Below are 18,025 nucleotides of genomic sequence, written 5' to 3' on the forward strand. Positions count from 1 at the left end.
TATGTCACCTGTGTTTGTATATGTCTCTTAACCCCGATATCGTAATGAAACCAATCCTCACACCTTTCCATTGGTGAACCATAAGTTTGTTTAATGAATCTGTGATTGCCCTTCTCCGTGGAAATATCTGCCCTGGTATCCATTTTTAGGTAACACCTATAAGTGATATGATAGGATATGTGTCTTTCACTTTCTGACTTACTACAAGTCACGTGATTACTTCTAGACTCATCTCGGTGCTGCAAATGGCATTGTGTCCTTTTTTTCCTTGGCTTCTCTTCTGCCTTAGCGGGGTCCATTTTCAACAATGTGATTCCCTGAGGGTTGTGGATTAGCTGACCTGGGCAGCCTTACCCTGCCGGCCCGCCCTCCCCAGGTGTGCCTCGTTGAGGTCAATATAAACAGCGCTCCAGGCAGCAATAGCCCCTGAAGCTGTGCCTGACTCCATATTCTCTGCCCCGTCAGCAGTCTCGGGGCTGTGCTGGTGGGAGGGAGTGAGGGGCCACAGCTTTGTGGGTGGCCCGGTGTGAGTGGGGTTCTGCTGCCCTTTCTGCAGGAGTTGCCAGGCTGCCGCCTGTAAAGAAGAGGATGTGTCACACATACCTTCCGCTGGAATTTCTGTCCGGACAGAGGTGAGGAAGGAAAAAAGCAGTGGGGGCCGGGACAGGAGGGGTATCTCAGGCAGGGCAATGGAAAGCTTCTGGAAGAGCGCCAGGGACCAAGACCACCCTGGCTGGCCTGCAGGCACCAAGTTGGCCTGCGTGCTGTTGCTGGTGTGGCTCCACGGTCCTTCCTCTAGGCTTTCAAGCCCTTGTACATATTCAGGTGTTTTACCTGGAAAGGGTGGGAACAGTTCAGCAGCAGCTGGCCTGAGGCTCAGCTCACGTTTACTCACAGATGCCTCGGCACGGTCCCCCAGCTTTGCAATGAGGACACTCCTTGCGTGGGGGGTGGGTTGATGGCTGTATGGGAGATGGTTCCCCACCTCTGACCAATTTCAGAATTGTTTACCGCTGGAGCAAGTGCCGTGATAGGGTTTTCCTCTGTATAACTCGTGGGTTCACTTTATTTTTCTTTTATGTTTCAAGTTAGATTTTATTCCTCTTTTATGTATTTATAAATATAAGCATGGAAATAATTCATTCCTATAAATACATCTGTGTGACGGCAAGAATATTTTCTGTTTAATTTTTAAATTTTATTTTTTAAAATTTTGAAATTTAATTTTATTTATGTTTTTATACAGCAGGTTATTATTAGTTATGTATTTTATGCATATACATGTACACAGGTCAATCCCAAACTCCCAAATCATCACACCACCACCAACCCATGGCTTCCCACACTTGGTGTCCATACGTTTGTTCTCTACCTCTGTGTCTCTATTTCTTCCCTGCAAACCAGTTCATCTGTACCATTTTTTTAGGTTCCACATATATGCATTAATATACAATATTTGTTTTCCTGTTTCTGACTTACTACATTCTGTATGACAGTCTCTCGATCCATCGATGTCTCTACAAATGACCCAGTTTCATTCCTTTTTATGGCCGAGGAATATTCCATTTCATATATGTACCACATCTTTATCGATTCATCTGTCTGTGGGCATTTAGGTTGCTTCCATTACCTGGCTATTGTAAATAGTGCTGCAACGAACATTGTGGTGAATGTGCCTTCTTGAAATACGGTTTTCTCTGTGTATATGCCCAAAAGTGGGATTGCTGGATCAGATGGTAATTCTATTTCTAGTTTTTTTAAGGAAACTCCATACTGTTCTCCATAGTGACTGTATCAATTTCCATTCCCACCAATAGTGGAAGAGGGCTCCTTTTGTCCACACCCTCCCCAGAATTGGTTGTTTGTAGATTTTCTGATGATGCCGATTCTAACAGGTTTGAGGTGAAACCTCATTGTAGTTTTGATTTGCATTTCTCTAATAATTAGTGCTGTTGAGCAGCTTTTCATGTGCGTCTTGGCCATCTCTGTGTCTCCTTTGAAGAAACGTCTCTTTAGATCTTCTGCCCATTTTTTGGGGGGTTGTTTGTATTTTTAATATTAAGCTGCATGAGCTGTTTATATATATTGGAGATTAAACCTCTGTCCATTGATTCGTCTGCAACGATTTTCGCCCATTGTGAGGGATGCTTTTTTCCATTCCCGTTTTTTTTTAACAAAAAAGGGAAGAAAGGAAAAGAAGCAGAACACTAATGTGCCTAAAATATGCCTTTTGAAACGGTCCTTTTGAAATATGGACGTCCTTTGAATTTTTTGGTCGATATGTTACCCCAGGATTTGTTTTCAGGGCAGGTGTCATTTACAGGCCTGCAATGATTTTGAATATTAACTGACCATTAGCGTTGGGATTAAAGCTGCTGTTGTGTGAAACGGCCACAAGGTGGCAGCAGTTCACCCTTACCAAATCTGCTTACTAGGGCAAGAGAGCCTCATGGGAAGTGGTGTTCTAGATTTGAGTTTAATATGGAATGTGCCAGGAGAAAGCCCCTCACGTTTGTCTCACTACTTCTTGTTCGTGTTTTTAATTTAATTTTTTATTTTTTATTACAGCAAGTTTGATTACAATGTATGGCTTGTTGTAGGTGTGGAAGATGTGGTTCTTTTACACATATCCAGATGTCTGTTTTCCTGGGATCGTTTTCCCATGTATGTTATGACAGAATGTTGAGTAGTCCTCTCTTGGTATTCTGTAGGTCTTTGGTGATTAAATATGTCACCTGTGTTTGTATATGTCTGTTAACCCCGATATCATAATGAAACCAATCCTCACACCTTTCCATTGGTGAACCATAAGTTTGTTTAATGAATCTGTGATTGCCCTTCTCCGTGGAAATATCTGCCCTGGTATCCATTTTTAGGTAACACCTATAAGTGATATGATAGGATATGTGTCTTTCACTTTCTGACTTACTACAAGTCACGTGATTACTTCTAGACTCATCTACGGTGCTGCAAATGGCATTGTGTCCTTTTTTTCCTTGGCTTCTCTTCTGCCTTAGCGGGGTCCATTTTCAACAATGTGATTCCCTGAGGGTTGTGGATTAGCTGACCTGGGCAGCCTTACCCTGCCAGCCGGCCCTCCCCACGTGTGCCTCATTGAGGTCAATATAAACAGCGCTCCAGGCAGCAATAGCCCCTGAAGCTGTGCCTGACTCCATATTCTCTGCCCCGTCAGCAGTCTCGGGGCTGTGCTGGTGGGAGGGAGTGAGGGGCCACAGCTTTGTGGGTGGCCCGGTGTGAGTGGGGTTCTGCTGGCCTTTCTGCAGGAGTTGCCAGGCTGCCGCCTATAAAGAAGAGGATGTGTCACCCATACCTTCCGCTGGAATTTCTCTCCGGACAGAGGTGAGGAAGGAAAAAAGCAGTGGGGGCCGGGACAGGAGGGGTATCTCAGGCAGGGCAATGGAAAGCTTCTGGAAGAGCGCCAGGGTCCAGGACCACCCTGGCTGGCCTGCAGGCAACAAGTTGGCCTGCGTGCTGTTGCTGGTGTGGCTCCACGGTCCTTCCTCTAGGCTTTCAAGCCCTTGTACATATTCAGGTGTTTTACCTGGAAAGGGTGGGAACAGTTCAGCAGCAGCTGGCCTGGGGCTCAGCTCACGTTTACTCACAGATGCCTCGGCATGGTCCCCCAGCTTTGCAATGAGGACGCTCCTTGCATGGGGGGTGTGTTGCTGGCTGTATGGGAGATGATTCCCCACCTCTGAACAATTTCAGAATTGTTTACCACTGGAGCAAGTGCCCTGATAGGGTTTTCCTCTGTATAACTCGTGGGTTCAGGATTTTTTTTTCTTTTATGGTTCAAGTTAGATTTTATTCCTCTTTTATGTATTTATATATATAAGCATGGAAATAATTCATTGCTATAGATACATCTGTGTGACTGGAAGAACTTTTTTCTGTTTTATTTTTAAGTTTTATTTTTTAAAATGTTGAAATTTAGTTTTATTTATTTTTTTATACAGCACGTTATTATTAGTTATGTATTTTATGCATATACATGTATACAGGTCAATCCCAAACTCCCAACTCATCCCACCACCACCACCCCATGGCTTCCCACACTTGGTGTCCATACGTTTTTTCTCTGCCTCTGTGTCTCTATTTCTTCCCTGCAAACCAGTTCATCTGTACCATTTTTAGGCTCCACATATATGCGTTAATATACAATATTTGTTTTCCTCTTTCTGACTTACTTCATTCTGTATGACAGTCTCTCGATCCATCGATGTCTCTACAAATGACCCAGTTTCATTCCTTTTTATGGCCGAGTAATATTTCATTTTATATATGTACCACATCTTTATCGATTCATCTGTCTGTGGGCATTTAGGTTGCTTCCATTACCTGGCTATTGTAAATAGTGCTGCAACGAACACTGTGGTGAATGTGCCTTTTTGTAATACGGTTTTCTCTGGGTATATGCCCAGAAGTGGGATTGCTGGATCAGATGGTAATTCTATTTCTAGTTTTTTTAAGGAAACTCCATACTGTTCTCCATAGTGACTGTATCAATTTACATTCCCACCAATAGTGGAAGAGGGCTCCTTTTGTCCACACCCTCCCCAGAATTGGTTGTTTGTAGATTTTCTGATGATGCCGATTCTAACAGGTGTGAGGTGATACCTCATTGTAGTTTTGATTTGCATTTCTCTAATAATTAGTGCTGTTGAGCAGCTTTTCATGTGCGTCTTGGCCATCTCTGTGCGTTCTTTGAAGAAACGTCTCTTTAGATCTTCTGCCCATTTTTGTATTGGGCTGTTTGTTTTTTTAATATTAAGCTGCATGAGTTGTTTATATATATTGGAGATTAAACCTCTGTCCATTGATTCGTCTGCAACGATTTTGGCCCATTCTGAGGGATGCCTTTTTCCATTCCCGTGTTTTTTAACAAAAAAGGATAGAAAGGAAAAGAAGCAGAACACTAATGGGCGTAAAATATGCCTTTTGAAACGGTCGTTTTGAAATATGGACGTCCTTTGAATTTTTTGGTCGATATGTGACCCCAGGATTTGTTTTCAGGGCAGGTGTCATTTACAGGCCTGCAATGATTTTGAGTATCAACTGACCATTAGCGCTGGGATTAAAGCTGCTGTTGTGTGAAACGGCCACAAGGTGGCAGCAGTTCACCCTTACCAAATCTGGTTATTAGGGCAAGAGAGCCTCAGTGGAAGTCGTGTTCTAGATTGGAGTTTAGAATGGAATGTGCCAGGAGAAAGCCCCTCACGTTTGTCTCACTACTTCTTGTTCGTGTTTTTAATTTAATTTTTTATTTTTTATTACAGCAAGTTTGATTACAATGTTTGGCTTGTTGTAGGTGTGGAAGATGTGGTTCTTTTACACATATACAGATGTCTGTTCTTCCTGGGATCCTTTTCCCATGTACGTTATGACAGAATGTTGAGTAGTCCTCTCTTGGTATTCTGTAGGTCTTTGGTGATTATATATGTCACCTGTGTTTGTATATGTCTGTTAACGCCGATATCGTAATGAAACCAATCCTCACACCTTTCCATTGGTGAAACATAAGTTTGTTTAATGAATCGGAGATTGCCCTTCTCCATTGAAATATCTGCCCTGGTATCCATTTTTAGGTAACACCTATAAGTTATATGATAGGATATGTGTCTTTCACTTTCTGACTTACTACAAGTCACGTGATTACTTCTAGACTCATCTACGGTGCTGCAAATGGCATTGTGTCCTTTTTTCCCTTGGCTTCTCTTCTGCCTTAGCGGGGTCCATTTTCAACAATGTGATTCCCTGAGGGTTGTGGATTAGCTGACCTGGGCAGCCTTACCCTGCCGGCCCGCCCTCCCCAGGTGTGCCTCGTTGAGGTCAATATAAACAGAGCTCCAGGCAGCAATAGCCCCTGAAGCTGTGCCTGACTCCATATGCTCTGCCTCGTCAGCAGTCTCGGGGCTTTGCTGGTGGGAGGGAGTGAGGGGCCTCAGCTTTGTGGGTGGCCCAGTGTGAGTGGGGTTCTGCTGGCCTTTCTGCAGGAGTTGCCAGGCTGCCGCCTGTAAAGAAGAGGATGTGTCACCCATACCTTCCGCTGGAATTTCTCTCCGGACAGAGGTGAGGAAGGAAAAAAGCAGTGGGGGCCGGGACAGGAGGGGTATCTCAGGCAGGGCAATGGAAAGCTTCTGGAAGAGCGCCCAGGGCCAGGACCACCCTGGCTGGCCTGCAGGCACCAAGTTGGCCTGCGTGCTGTCGCTGGTGTGGCTCCACGGTCCTTCCTCTAGGCTTTCAAGCCCTTGTACATATTCAGGTGTTTTACCTGGAAAGGGTGGGAACAGTTCAGCAGCAGCTGGCCTGGGGCTCAGCTCACGTTTACTCACAGATGCCTCGGCACGGTCCCCCAGCTTTGCAATGAGGACGCTCCTTGCGTGGGGGGTGGGTTGATGGCTGTATGGGAGATGGTTCCCCACCTCTGACCAATTTCAGAATTGTTTACCACTGGAGAAAGTGCCCTAATAGGGTTTTCCTCTGTATAACTCGTGGGTTCAGGTTTTTTTTTATTTTATGGTTCAAGTTAGATATTATTCCTCTTTTATGTATTTATAGATATAAGCATGGAAATAATTCATTCCTATAAATACATCTGTGTGACGGGAAGAACATTTTTCTGTTTTATTTTTAAATTTTATTTTTTAAAATTTTGAAATTTAATTTTATTTATTTTTTTATACAGCACGTTATTATTAGTTATGTATTTTAGGCATATACATGTATACAGGTCAATCCCAAACTCCCAACTCATCCAACCACCACCACCCCATGGCTTCCCACACTTGGTGTCCATACGTTTGTTCTCTAACTCTGTGTCTCTATTTCTTCCCTGCAAACCAGTTCATCTGTACCATTTTTAGGCTCCACATATATGCATTAATATACAATATTTGTTTTCCTCTTTCTGACTTACTTCATTCTGTATGACAGTCTCTCGATCCATCGATGTCTCTACAAAAGACCCAGATTCATTCCTTTTTATGGCCGAGTAATGTTCCAATTTATATATGTACCACATCTTTATCCATTCATCTGTCTGTGGGCATTTAGGTTGCTTCCATTACATGGCTATTGTAAATAGTGCTGCAACGAACATTGTGGTGAATGTGCCTTTTTGAAATACGGTTTTCTCTGGGTATATGCCCAGAAGTGGGATTGCTGGATCAGATGGTAATTCTATTTCTAATTTTTTTAAGGAAACTCCATACTGTTCTCCATAGTGACTGTATCAATTTACATTCCCACCAATAGTGGAAGAGGGCTCCTTTTGTCCACACCCTCCCCAGAATTGGTTGTTTGTAGATTTTCTGATGATGCCGATTCTAACAGGTGTGAGGTGATACCTCATTTTAGTTTTGATTTGCATTTCTCCAATAATTAGTGCTGTTGAGCAGCTTTTCATGTGCGTCTTGGCCATCTTTGTGTCTCTTTGAAGAAACGTCTCTTTAGATCTTCTGCCCATTTTTTTGGGTTGTTTGTTTTTTTAAATATTAAGCTGCATGAGCTGTTTATATATATTGGAGATTAAACCTCTGTCCATTGATTCGTCTGCAACGATTTTCGCCCATTCTGAGGGATGCCTTTTTCCATTCCCGTGTTTTTTAACAAAAAAGGAAAGAAAGGAAAAGAAGCAGAACACTAATGTGCGTAAAATATGCCTTTTGAAACGGTCGTTTTGAAATATGGACGTCCTTTGAATTTTTTGTTCGATATGTGACCCCAGGATTTGTTTTCAGGGCAGGTGTCATTTACAGGCCTGCAATGATTTTGAATATCAACTGACCATTAGCGTTGGGATTAAAGCTGCTGTTGTGTGAAACGGCCACAAGGTGGCAGCAGTTCACCCTTACCAAATCTGGTTACTAGGGCAAGAGAGCCTCAGTGGAAGTCCTGTTCTAGATTGGAGTTTAGAATGGAATATGCCAGGAGAAAGCCCCTCACGTTTGTCTCACTATTTCTTGTTCGTGTTTTTAATTTAATTTTTTTTATTTTTTATTACAGCAAGTTTGATTACAATGTTTGGCTTGTTGTAGGTGTGGAAGATGTGGTTCTTTTACACATATACAGATGTCTGTTCTTCCTGGGATCCTTTTCCCATGTACGTTATGACAGAATGTTGAGTAGTCCTCTCTTGGTATTCCATAGGTCTTTGGTGATTATATATGTCACCTGTGTTTGTATATGTGTGTTAACCCCGATATTGTAATGAAACCAATCCTCACACCTTTCCATTGGTGAACCATAAGTTTGTTTAATGAATCTGTGATTGCCCTTCTCCGTGGAAATATCTGCCCTGGTATCCATTTTTAGGTAACACCTATAAGTGATATGATAGGATATGTGTCTTTCACTTTCTGACTTACTACAAGTCACGTGATTACTTCTAGACTCATCTACGCTGCTGCAAATGGCATTGTGTCCTTTTTTCCCTTGGCTTCTCTTCTGCCTTAGCGGGGTCCATTTTCAACAATGTGATTCCCTGAGGGTTGTGGATTAGCTGACCTGGGCAGCCTTACCCTGCCGGCCCGCCCTCACCAGGTGTGCCTCGTTGAGGTCAATATAAACAGCGCTCCAGGCAGCAATAGCCCCTGAAGCTGTGTCTGACACCATATTCTCTGCCCCGTCAGCAGTCTCGGGGCTGTGCTGGTGGGAGGGAGTGAGGGGCCACAGCTTTGTGGGTGTCCCGGTGTGAGTGGGGTTCTGCTGGCCTTTCTGCAGGAGTTGCCCGGCTGCCGCCTGTAAAGAAGAGGTTGTGTCACCCATACCTTCCCCTGGAATTTCTCTCCGGACAGAGGTGAGGAAGGAAAAAAGCAGTGGGGGCCGGGACAGGAGGGGTATCTCAGGCAGGGCAATGGAAAGATTCTGGAAGAGCACCCGGGGCCAGGAAATCCCTGACAGGCCTGCATGCACCAAGTTGGCCTGCGTGCTTTCGCTGGTGTGGCTCTAAGGTCCTTCCTCTAGGCTTTCAAGCCCTTGTACATATTCAGGTGTTTTACCTGGAAAGGGTGGGAACAGTTCAGCAGCAGCTGGCCTGGGGCTCAGCTCACGTTTACTCACAGATGCCTCGGCAGGGTCCACCAGCTTTGCAATGAGGACGCTCCTTGCGTGGGGGTTGGGTTGCTGGCTGTATGGGAGATGGTTCCCCACCTCTGACCAATTTCAGAATTGTTTAACACTGGAGCAAGTGCCCTGATAGTGATTTGCTCTGTATAACTCGTGGGTTCAGGTTTTTTTTTTTCTTTTATGGTTCAAGTTAGATTTTATTCCCCTTTTATGTATTTATAGATATAAGCATGGAAATAATTCATTCCTATAAATACATCTGTGTGACGGGAAGAACTTTTTTCTGTTTTATTTTTAAATTTTATTTTTTAAAATTTTGAAATTTAATTTTATTTATTTTTTTATACAGCACGTTATTATTAGTTATGTATTGTTTGCATATACATGTATACAGGTCAATCCCAAACTCCCAACTCATCCCACCACCACCACCCCATGGCTTCCCACACTTGGTGTCCATACGTTTGTTCTCTACCTCTGTGTCTCTATTTCTTCCCTGCAAACCAGTTCATCTGTACCATTTTTAGGCTCCACATATATGCATTAATATACAATATTTGTTTTCCTCTTTCTGACTTACTTCATTCTGTATGACAGTCTCTCGATCCATCGATGTCTCTACAAATGACCCAGTTTCATTCCTTTTTATGGCCGAATAATATTCCATTTTATATATGTACCTCATCTTTATCCATTCATCTGTCTGTGGGCATTTAGGTTGCTTTCATTACCTGGCTATTGTAAATAGTGCTGCAACGAACATTGTTGTGAATGTGCCTTTTTGAAATACGGTTTTCTCTGGGTATATGCCCAGAAGTGGGATTGCTGGATCAGATGGTAATTCTATTTCTAGTTTTTTTAAGGAAACTCCATACTGTTCTCCATAGTGACTGTATCAATTTACATTCCCCCCAATAGTGGAAGAGGGCTCCTTTTGTCCACACCCTCCCCAGAATTGGTTGTTTGTAGATTTTATGTTGATGCTGATTCTAACAGGTGTGACGTGATACCTCATTGTAGTTTTGATTTGCATTTCTCCAATAATTAGTGCTGTTGAGCAGCTTTTCATGTGCGTCTTGGCCATCTCTGTGTCTCCTTTGAAGAAACGTCTCTTTAGATCTTCTGCCCATTTTTTTTGGGGTTGTTTGTTTTTTTAATATTAAGCTGCATGAGCTGTTTATATATATTGGAGATTAAACCTCTGTCCATTGATTCGTCTGCAACGATTTTCGCCCATTCTGAGGGATGCCTTTTTCCATTCCTGTGTTTTTTAACAAAAAAGGAAAGAAAGGAAAAGAAGCAGAGCACTAATGTGTGTAAAATATGCCTTTTGAAACGGTCGTTTTGAAATATGGAGGTCCTTTGAATTTTTTGGTCGATATGTGACCCCAGGATTTGTTTTCAGGGCAGGTGTCATTTACAGGCCTGCAATGATTTTGAATATCAACTGACCATTAGCGTTGGGATTAAAGCTGCTGTTGTGTGAAACGGCCACAAGGTGGCAGCAGTTCACCCTTACCAAATCTGGTTACTAGGGCAAGAGAGCCTCAGTGGAAGTGGTGTTCTAGATTGGAGTTTAGAATGGAATGTGCCAGGAGAAAGCCCCTCACGTTTGTCTCACTGCTTCTTGTTCGTGTTTTTAATTTATTTTTTTATTTTTTATTACAGCAAGTTTGATTACAATGTTTGGCTTGTTGTAGGTGTGGAAGATGTGGTTCTTTTACACATATACAGATGTCTGTTCTTCCTGGGATCCTTTTCCCATGTACGTTATGACAGAATGTTGAGTAGTCCTCTCTTGGTATTCTGTAGGTCTTTGGTGATTATATATGTCACCTGTGTTTGTATATGTCTGTTAACCCCGATATCATAATGAAACCAATCCTCACACCTTTCCATTGGTGAACAATAAGTTTGTTTAATGAATCTGTGATTGCCCTTCTCTGTGGAAATATCTGCCCTGGTATCCATTTTTAGGTAACACCTATAAGTGATATGATATGATATGTGTCTTTCACTTTCTGACTTACTACAAGTCACGTGATTACTTCTAGACTCATCTACGGTGCTGCAAATGGCATTGTGTCCTTTTTTCCCTTGGCTTCTCTTCTGCCTTAGCGGGGTCCATTTTCAACAATGTGATTCCCTGAGGGTTGTGGATTAGCTGACCTGGGCAGCCTTACCCTGCCGGCCCGCCCTCCCCAGGTGTGCCTCTTTGAAGTCAATATAAACAGCGCTCCAGGCAGCAATAGCCCCTGAAGCTGTGCCTGAATCCATATGCTCTGCCTCGTCAGCAGTCTCGGGGCTGTGCTGGTGGGAGGGAGTGAGGGGCCACAGCTTTGTGGGTGGCCCGGTGTGAGTGGGGTTCTGCTGGCCTTTCTGCAGGAGTTGCCAGGCTGCCGCCTGTAAAGAAGAGGATGTGTCACCCATACCTTCCGCTGGAATTTCTCTCCGGACAGAGGTGAGGAAGGAAAAATGCAGTGGGGGCCGGGACAGGAGGGGTATCTCAGGCAGGGCAATGGAAAGCTTCTGGAAGAGCGCCCAGGGCCAGGACCACCCTGGCTGGCCTGCAGGCACCAAGTTGCCCTGCGTGCTGTCGCTGGTGTGGCTCCACGGTCCTTCCTCTAGGCTTTCAAGCCCTTGTACATATTCAGGTGTTTTACCTGGAAAGGGTGGGAACAGTTCAGCAGCAGCTGGCCTGGGGCTCAGCTCACGTTTACTCACAGATGCCTCGGCAGGGTCCACCAGCTTTGCAATGAGGACGCTCCTTGCGTGGGGGGTTGGTTGCTGGCTGTATGGGAGATGGTTCCCCACCTCTGACCAATTTCAGAATTGTTTAACACTGGAGCAAGTGCCCTGATAGGGATTTGCTCTGTATAACTCGTGGGTTCAGGTTTTTTTTTTCTTTTATGGTTCAAGTTAGATTTTATTCCCCTTTTATGTATTTATAGATATAAGCATGGAAATAATTCATTCCTATAAATACATCTGTGTGAGGGGAAGAACTTTTTTCTGTTTTATTTTTAAATTTTATTTTTTAAAATTTTGAAATTTAATTTTATTTATTTTTTTATACAGCACGTTATTATTAGTTATGTATTGTTTGCATATACATGTATACAGGTCAATCCCAAACTCCCAACTCATCCCACCACCACCACCCCATGGCTTCCCACACTTGGTGTCCATACGTTTGTTCTCTATCTCTGTGTCTCTATTTCTTCCCTGCAAACCAGTTCATCTGTACCATTTTTAGGCTCCACATATATGCATTAATATACAATATTTGTTTTCCTCTTTCTGACTTACTTCATTCTGTATGACAGTCTCTCGATCCATCGATGTCTCTACAAATGACCCAGTTTCATACCTTTTTATGGCCGAATAATATTCCATTTTATATATGTACCTCATCTTTATCCATTCATCTGTCTGTGGGCATTTAGGTTGCTTTCATTACCTGGCTATTGTAAATAGTGCTGCAACGAACATTGTGGTGAATGTGCCTTTTTGAAATACGGTTTTCTCTGGGTATATGCCCAGAAGTGGGATTGCTGGATCAGATGGTAATTCTATTTCTAGTTTTTTTAAGGAAACTCCATACTGTTCTCCATAGTGACTGTATCAATTTACATTCCCCCCAATAGTGGAAGAGGGCTCCTTTTGTCCCCACCCTCCCCAGAATTGGTTGTTTGTAGATTTTCTGTTGATGCTGATTCTAACAGGTGTGACGTGATACCTCATTGTAGTTTTGATTTGCATTTCTCCAATAATTAGTGCTGTTGAGCAGCTTTTCATGTGCGTCTTGGCCATCTCTGTGTCTCCTTTGAAGAAACGTCTCTTTAGATCTTCTGCCCATTTTTTTTGGGTTGTTTGTTTTTTTAATATTAAGCTGCATGAGCTGTTTATATATATTGGAGATTAAACCTCTGTCCATTGATTCGTCTGCAACGATTTTCGCCCATTCTGAGGGATGCCTTTTTCCATTCCTGTGTTTTTTAACAAAAAAGGAAAGAAAGGAAAAGAAGCAGAGCACTAATGTGTGTAAAATATGCCTTTTGAAATGGTCGTTTTGAAATATGGAGGTCCTTTGAATTTTTTGGTCGATATGTGACCCCAGGATTTGTTTTCAGGGCAGGTGTCATTTACAGGCCTGCAATGATTTTGAATATCAACTGACCATTAGCATTGGGATTAAAGCTGCTGTTGTGTGAAACGGCCACAAGGTGGCAGCAGTTCACCCTTACCAAATCTGGTTACTAGGGCAAGAGAGCCTCAGTGGAAGTGGTGTTCTAGATTGGAGTTTAGAATGGAATGTGCCAGGAGAAATCCCCTCACGTTTGTCTCACTGCTTCTTGTTCGTGTTTTTAATTTAATTTTTTATTTTTTATTACAGCAAGTTTGATTACAATGTTTGGCTTGTTGTAGGTGTGGAAGATGTGGTTCTTTTACACATATACAGATGTCTGTTCTTCCTGGGATCCTTTTCCCATGTACGTTATGACAGAAAGTTGAGTAGTCCTCTCTTGGTATTCTGTAGGTCTTTGGTGATTATATATGTCACCTGTGTTTGTATATGTCTGTTAACCCCGATATCATAATGAAAACAATCCTCACACCTTTCCATTGGTGAACAATAAGTTTGTTTAATGAATCTGTGATTGCCCTTCTCTGTAGAAATATCTGCCCTGGTATCCATTTTTAGGTAACACCTATAAGTGATATGATATGATATGTGTCTTTCACTTTCTGACTTACTACAAGTCACGTGATTACTTCTAGACTCATCTACGGTGCTGCAAATGGCATTGTGTCCTTTTTTCCCTTGGCTTCTCTTCTGCCTTAGCGGGGTCCATTTTCAACAATGTGATTCCCTGAGGGTTGTGGATTAGCTGACCTGGGCAGCCTTACCCTGCCGGCCCGCCCTCACCAGGTGTGCCTCTTTGAGGTCAATATAAACAGCGCTCCAGGCAGCAATAGCCCCTGAAGCTGTGCCTGAATCCATATTCTCTGCCTCGTCAGCAGTCTCGGGGCTGTGCTGGTGGGAGGGAGTGAGGGGCCACAGCTTTGTGGGTGGCCCGTTGTGAGTGGGGTTCTGCTGGCCTTTCTGCAGGAGTTGCCAGGCTGCCGCCTGTAAAGAAGAGGATGTGTCACCCATACCTTCCGCTGGAATTTCTCTCCGGACAGAGGTGAGGAAGGAAAAAAGCAGTGGGGGCCGGGACAGGAGGGGTATCTCAGGCAGGGCAATGGAAAGCTTCTGGAAGAGCGCCTGGGGCCAGGCCCACGCTGGCTGGCCTTCAGGCACCAAGTTGGCCTGCGTGCTGTCGCTGGTGTGGCTCCACGGTCCTTCCTCTAGGCTTTCAAGCCCTTGTACATATTCAGGTGTTTTACCTGGAAAGGGTGGGAACAGTTCAGCAGCAGCTGGCCTGGGGCTCAGCTCACGTTTACTCACAGATGCCTCGGCAGGGTCCACCAGCTTTGCAATGAGGACGCTCCTTGCGTGGGGGTTGGGTTGCTGGCTGTATGGGAGATGGTTCCCCACCCCTGACCAATTTCAGAATTGTTTACCACTGGAGAAAGTGCCCTGATAGGGTTTTCCTCTGTATAACTCGTGGGTTCAGGTTTTTTTTTTATTTTATGGTTCAAGTTAGATTTTATTCCTCTTTTATGTATTTATAGATATAAGCATGGAAATAATTCATTCCTATAAATACATCTGTGTGACGGGAAGAACTTTTTTCTGTTTTATTTTTAAATTTTATTTTTTAAAATTTTGAAATTTAATTTTATTTATTTTTTTATACAGCACATTATTATTAGTTATGTATTTTATGCATATACATGTATACAGGTCAATCCCAATCTCCCAACTCATCCCATCACCACCACCCCATGGCTTCCCACACTTGGTGTCCATACGATTGTTCTCTACCCCTGTGTCTCTATTTCTTCCCTGCAAACCAGTTCATCTGTACCATTTTTAGGCTCCACATATATGCATTAATATACAATATTTGTTTTCCCCTTTCTGACTTACTTCATTCTGTATGATAGTCTCTCGATCCTTCGATGTCTCTACAAATGACCCAGTTTCATTCCCTTTTATGGCCGAGTAATATTCCAATTTATATATGTTACACATCTTTATCCATTCATCTGTCTGTGGGCATTTAGGTTGCTTCCATTACCTGGCTATTGTAAATAGTGCTGCAACGAACATTGTGGTGAATGTGCCTTTTTGAAATACGGTTTTCTCTGGGTATATGCCCAGAAGTGGGATTGCTGGATCAGATGGTAATTCTATTTCTAGTTTTTTTAAGGAAACTCCATACTGTTCTCCATAGTGACTGTATCAATTTACATTCCCACCAATATTGGAAGAGGGCTCCTTTTGTCCACACCCTCCCCAGAATTGGTTGTTTGTAGATTTTCTGATGATGCCGATTCTAACAGGTGTGAGGTGATACCTCATTGTAGTTTTGATTTGCATTTCTCCAATAATTAGTGCTGTTGAGCAGCTTTTCATGTGCGTCTTGCCCATCTCTGTGTCTCCTTTGAAGAAACGTCTCTTTAGATCTTCTGCCCATTTTTTTTGGGTTGTTTGTTTTTTTAATATTAAGCTGCATGAGCTGATTATATATATTGGAGATTAAACCTCTGTCCATTGATTCGTCTGCAACGATTTTCGCCCATTCTGAGGGATGCCTTTTTCCATTCCCGTGTTTTTTAACAAAAAAGGAAAGAAAGGAAAAGAAGCAGAACACTAATGTGCCTAAAATATGCCTTTTGAAACGTTCGTTTTGAAATATGGACGTCCTTTGAATTTTTTGGTCGATATGTGACCCCAGGATTTGTTTTCAGGGCAGGTGTCATTTACAGGCCTGCAATGATTTTGAATATCAACTGACCATTAGCGTTGGGATTAAAGCTGCTGTTGTGTGAAACGGCCACAAGGTGGCAGCAGTTCACCCTTACCAAATCTGGTTACTAGGGCAAGAGAGCCTCAGTGGAAGTGGTGTTCTAGATTGGAGTTTAGAATGGGATGTGCCAGGAGAAAGCCCCTCACGTTTGTCTCACTACTTCTTGTTCTAGTTTTTAATTTAATTTTTTTATTTTTTATTACAGCAAGTTTGATTACAATGTTTGGCTTGTTGTAGGTGTGGAAGATGTGGTTCTTTTACACATATACAGATGTCTGTTCTTCCTGGGATCCTTTTCCCATGTACGTTATAACAGAATGTTGAGTAGTTATCTCTTGGTATTCTGTAGGTCTTTGGTGATTATATATGTCACCTGTGTTTGTATATGTCTGTTAACCCCGATATCGTAATGAAACCAATCCTCACACCTTTCCATTGGTGAACAATAAGTTTGTTTAATGAATCTGTGATTGCCCTTCTCCGTGGAAATATCTGCCCTGGTATCCATTTTTAGGTAACACCTATAAGTGATATGATATGATATGTGTCTTTCACTTTCTGACTTACTACAAGTCACGTGATTACTTCTAGACTCATCTACGGTGCTGCAAATGGCATTGTGTCCTTTTTTCCCTTGGCTTCTCTTCTGCCTTAGCGGGGTCCATTTTCAACAATGTGATTCCCTGAGGGTTGTGGATTAGCTGACCTGGGCAGCCTTACCCTGCCGGCCCGCCCTCACCAGGTGTGCCTCTTTGAGGTCAATATAAACAGCGCTCCAGGCAGCAATAGCCCCTGAAGCTGTGCCTGAATCCATATTCTCTGCCTCGTCAGAAGTCTCGGGGCTGTGCTTGTGGGAGGGAGTGAGGGGCCACAGCTTTGTGGGTGGCCCGGTGTGAGTGGGGTTCTGCTGGCCTTTCTGCAGGAGTTTCCAGGCTGCCGCCTGTAAAGAAGAGGATGTGTCACCCATACCTTCCGCTGGAATTTCTCTCCGGACAGAGGTGAGGAAGGAAAAAAGCAGTGGGGGCCGGGACAGGAGGGGTATCTTAGGCAGGGCAATGGAAAGCTTCTGGAAGAGCGCCCAGGGCCAGGACCACCCTGGCTGGCCTGCAGGCACCAAGTTGGCCTGCGTGCTGTCGCTGGTGTGGCTCCACGGTCCTTCCTCTAGGCTTTCAAGCCCTTGTACATATTCAGGTGTTTTACCTGGAAAGGGTGGGAACAGTTCAGCAGCAGCTGGCCTGGGGCTCAGCTCACGTTTACTCACAGATGCCTCGGCAGTGTCCACCAGCTTTGCAATGAGGACGCTCCTTGCGTGGGGGTTGGGTTGCTGGCTGTATGGGAGATGGTTCCCCACCTCTGACCAATTTCAGAATTGTTTACCGCTGGAGCAAGTGCCGTAATAGCGTATTCCTCTGTATAACTCGTGGGTTCACTTTTTTTTTCTTTTATGGTTCAATTTAGATTTTATTCCTCTTTTATGTATTTATAGATATAAGAATGGAAATTATTCATCCCTATAAATACATCTGTGTGACGGGAAGAATATTTTCTGTTTTATTTTTAAATTTTATTTTTTAAAATTTTGAAATTTAATTTTATTTATGTTTTTATACAGCAGGTTATTATTAGTTATGTATTTTATGCATATACATGTACACAGGTGAATCCCAAACTCCCAAATCATCCCACCACCACCACCCCATGGCTTCCCACACTTGGTGTCCATACGTTTGTTCTCTACGTCTGTGTCTCTATTTCTTCCCTGCAAACCAGTTCATCTGTACCATTTTTAGGCTCCACATATATGCATTAATATACAATATTTGTTTTCCTGTTTCTGACTTACTTCATTCTGTATGACAGTATCTTGATCCATCGATGTCTCTACAAATGACCCAGTTTCATTCCTTTTTATGGCCAAGGAATATTCCATTTCATATATGTACCACATCTTTATCCATTCATCTGTCTGTGGGCATTTAGGTTGCTTCCATTACCTGGCTATTGTAAATAGTGCTGCA

At 43.1% G+C, this 18,025-nt stretch overlaps 1 long non-coding RNA gene across 1 annotated transcript in view; it reads right to left on the reverse strand.

The window, feature by feature from the left end:
• LOC309797335 overlaps positions 1 to 17,824 on the reverse strand; it is a 93,134-nt gene extending 75,310 nt beyond the window's left edge. Inside the window, exon 1 of the long non-coding RNA XR_016039663.1 lies at positions 17,678 to 17,824. This is a non-coding gene — a long non-coding RNA (uncharacterized lncRNA). The remainder of the gene's footprint in view (positions 1 to 17,677) is intronic.
• Between the last annotated feature and the right edge of the window lie 201 nt (positions 17,825 to 18,025).

The sequence above is a fragment of the Mesoplodon mirus genome (assembly GCF_964341445.2).
Source record: "Mesoplodon mirus genome assembly, contig: HAP1_SCAFFOLD_248, whole genome shotgun sequence".
Taxonomy (NCBI): domain Eukaryota; kingdom Metazoa; phylum Chordata; class Mammalia; order Artiodactyla; family Ziphiidae; genus Mesoplodon; species Mesoplodon mirus.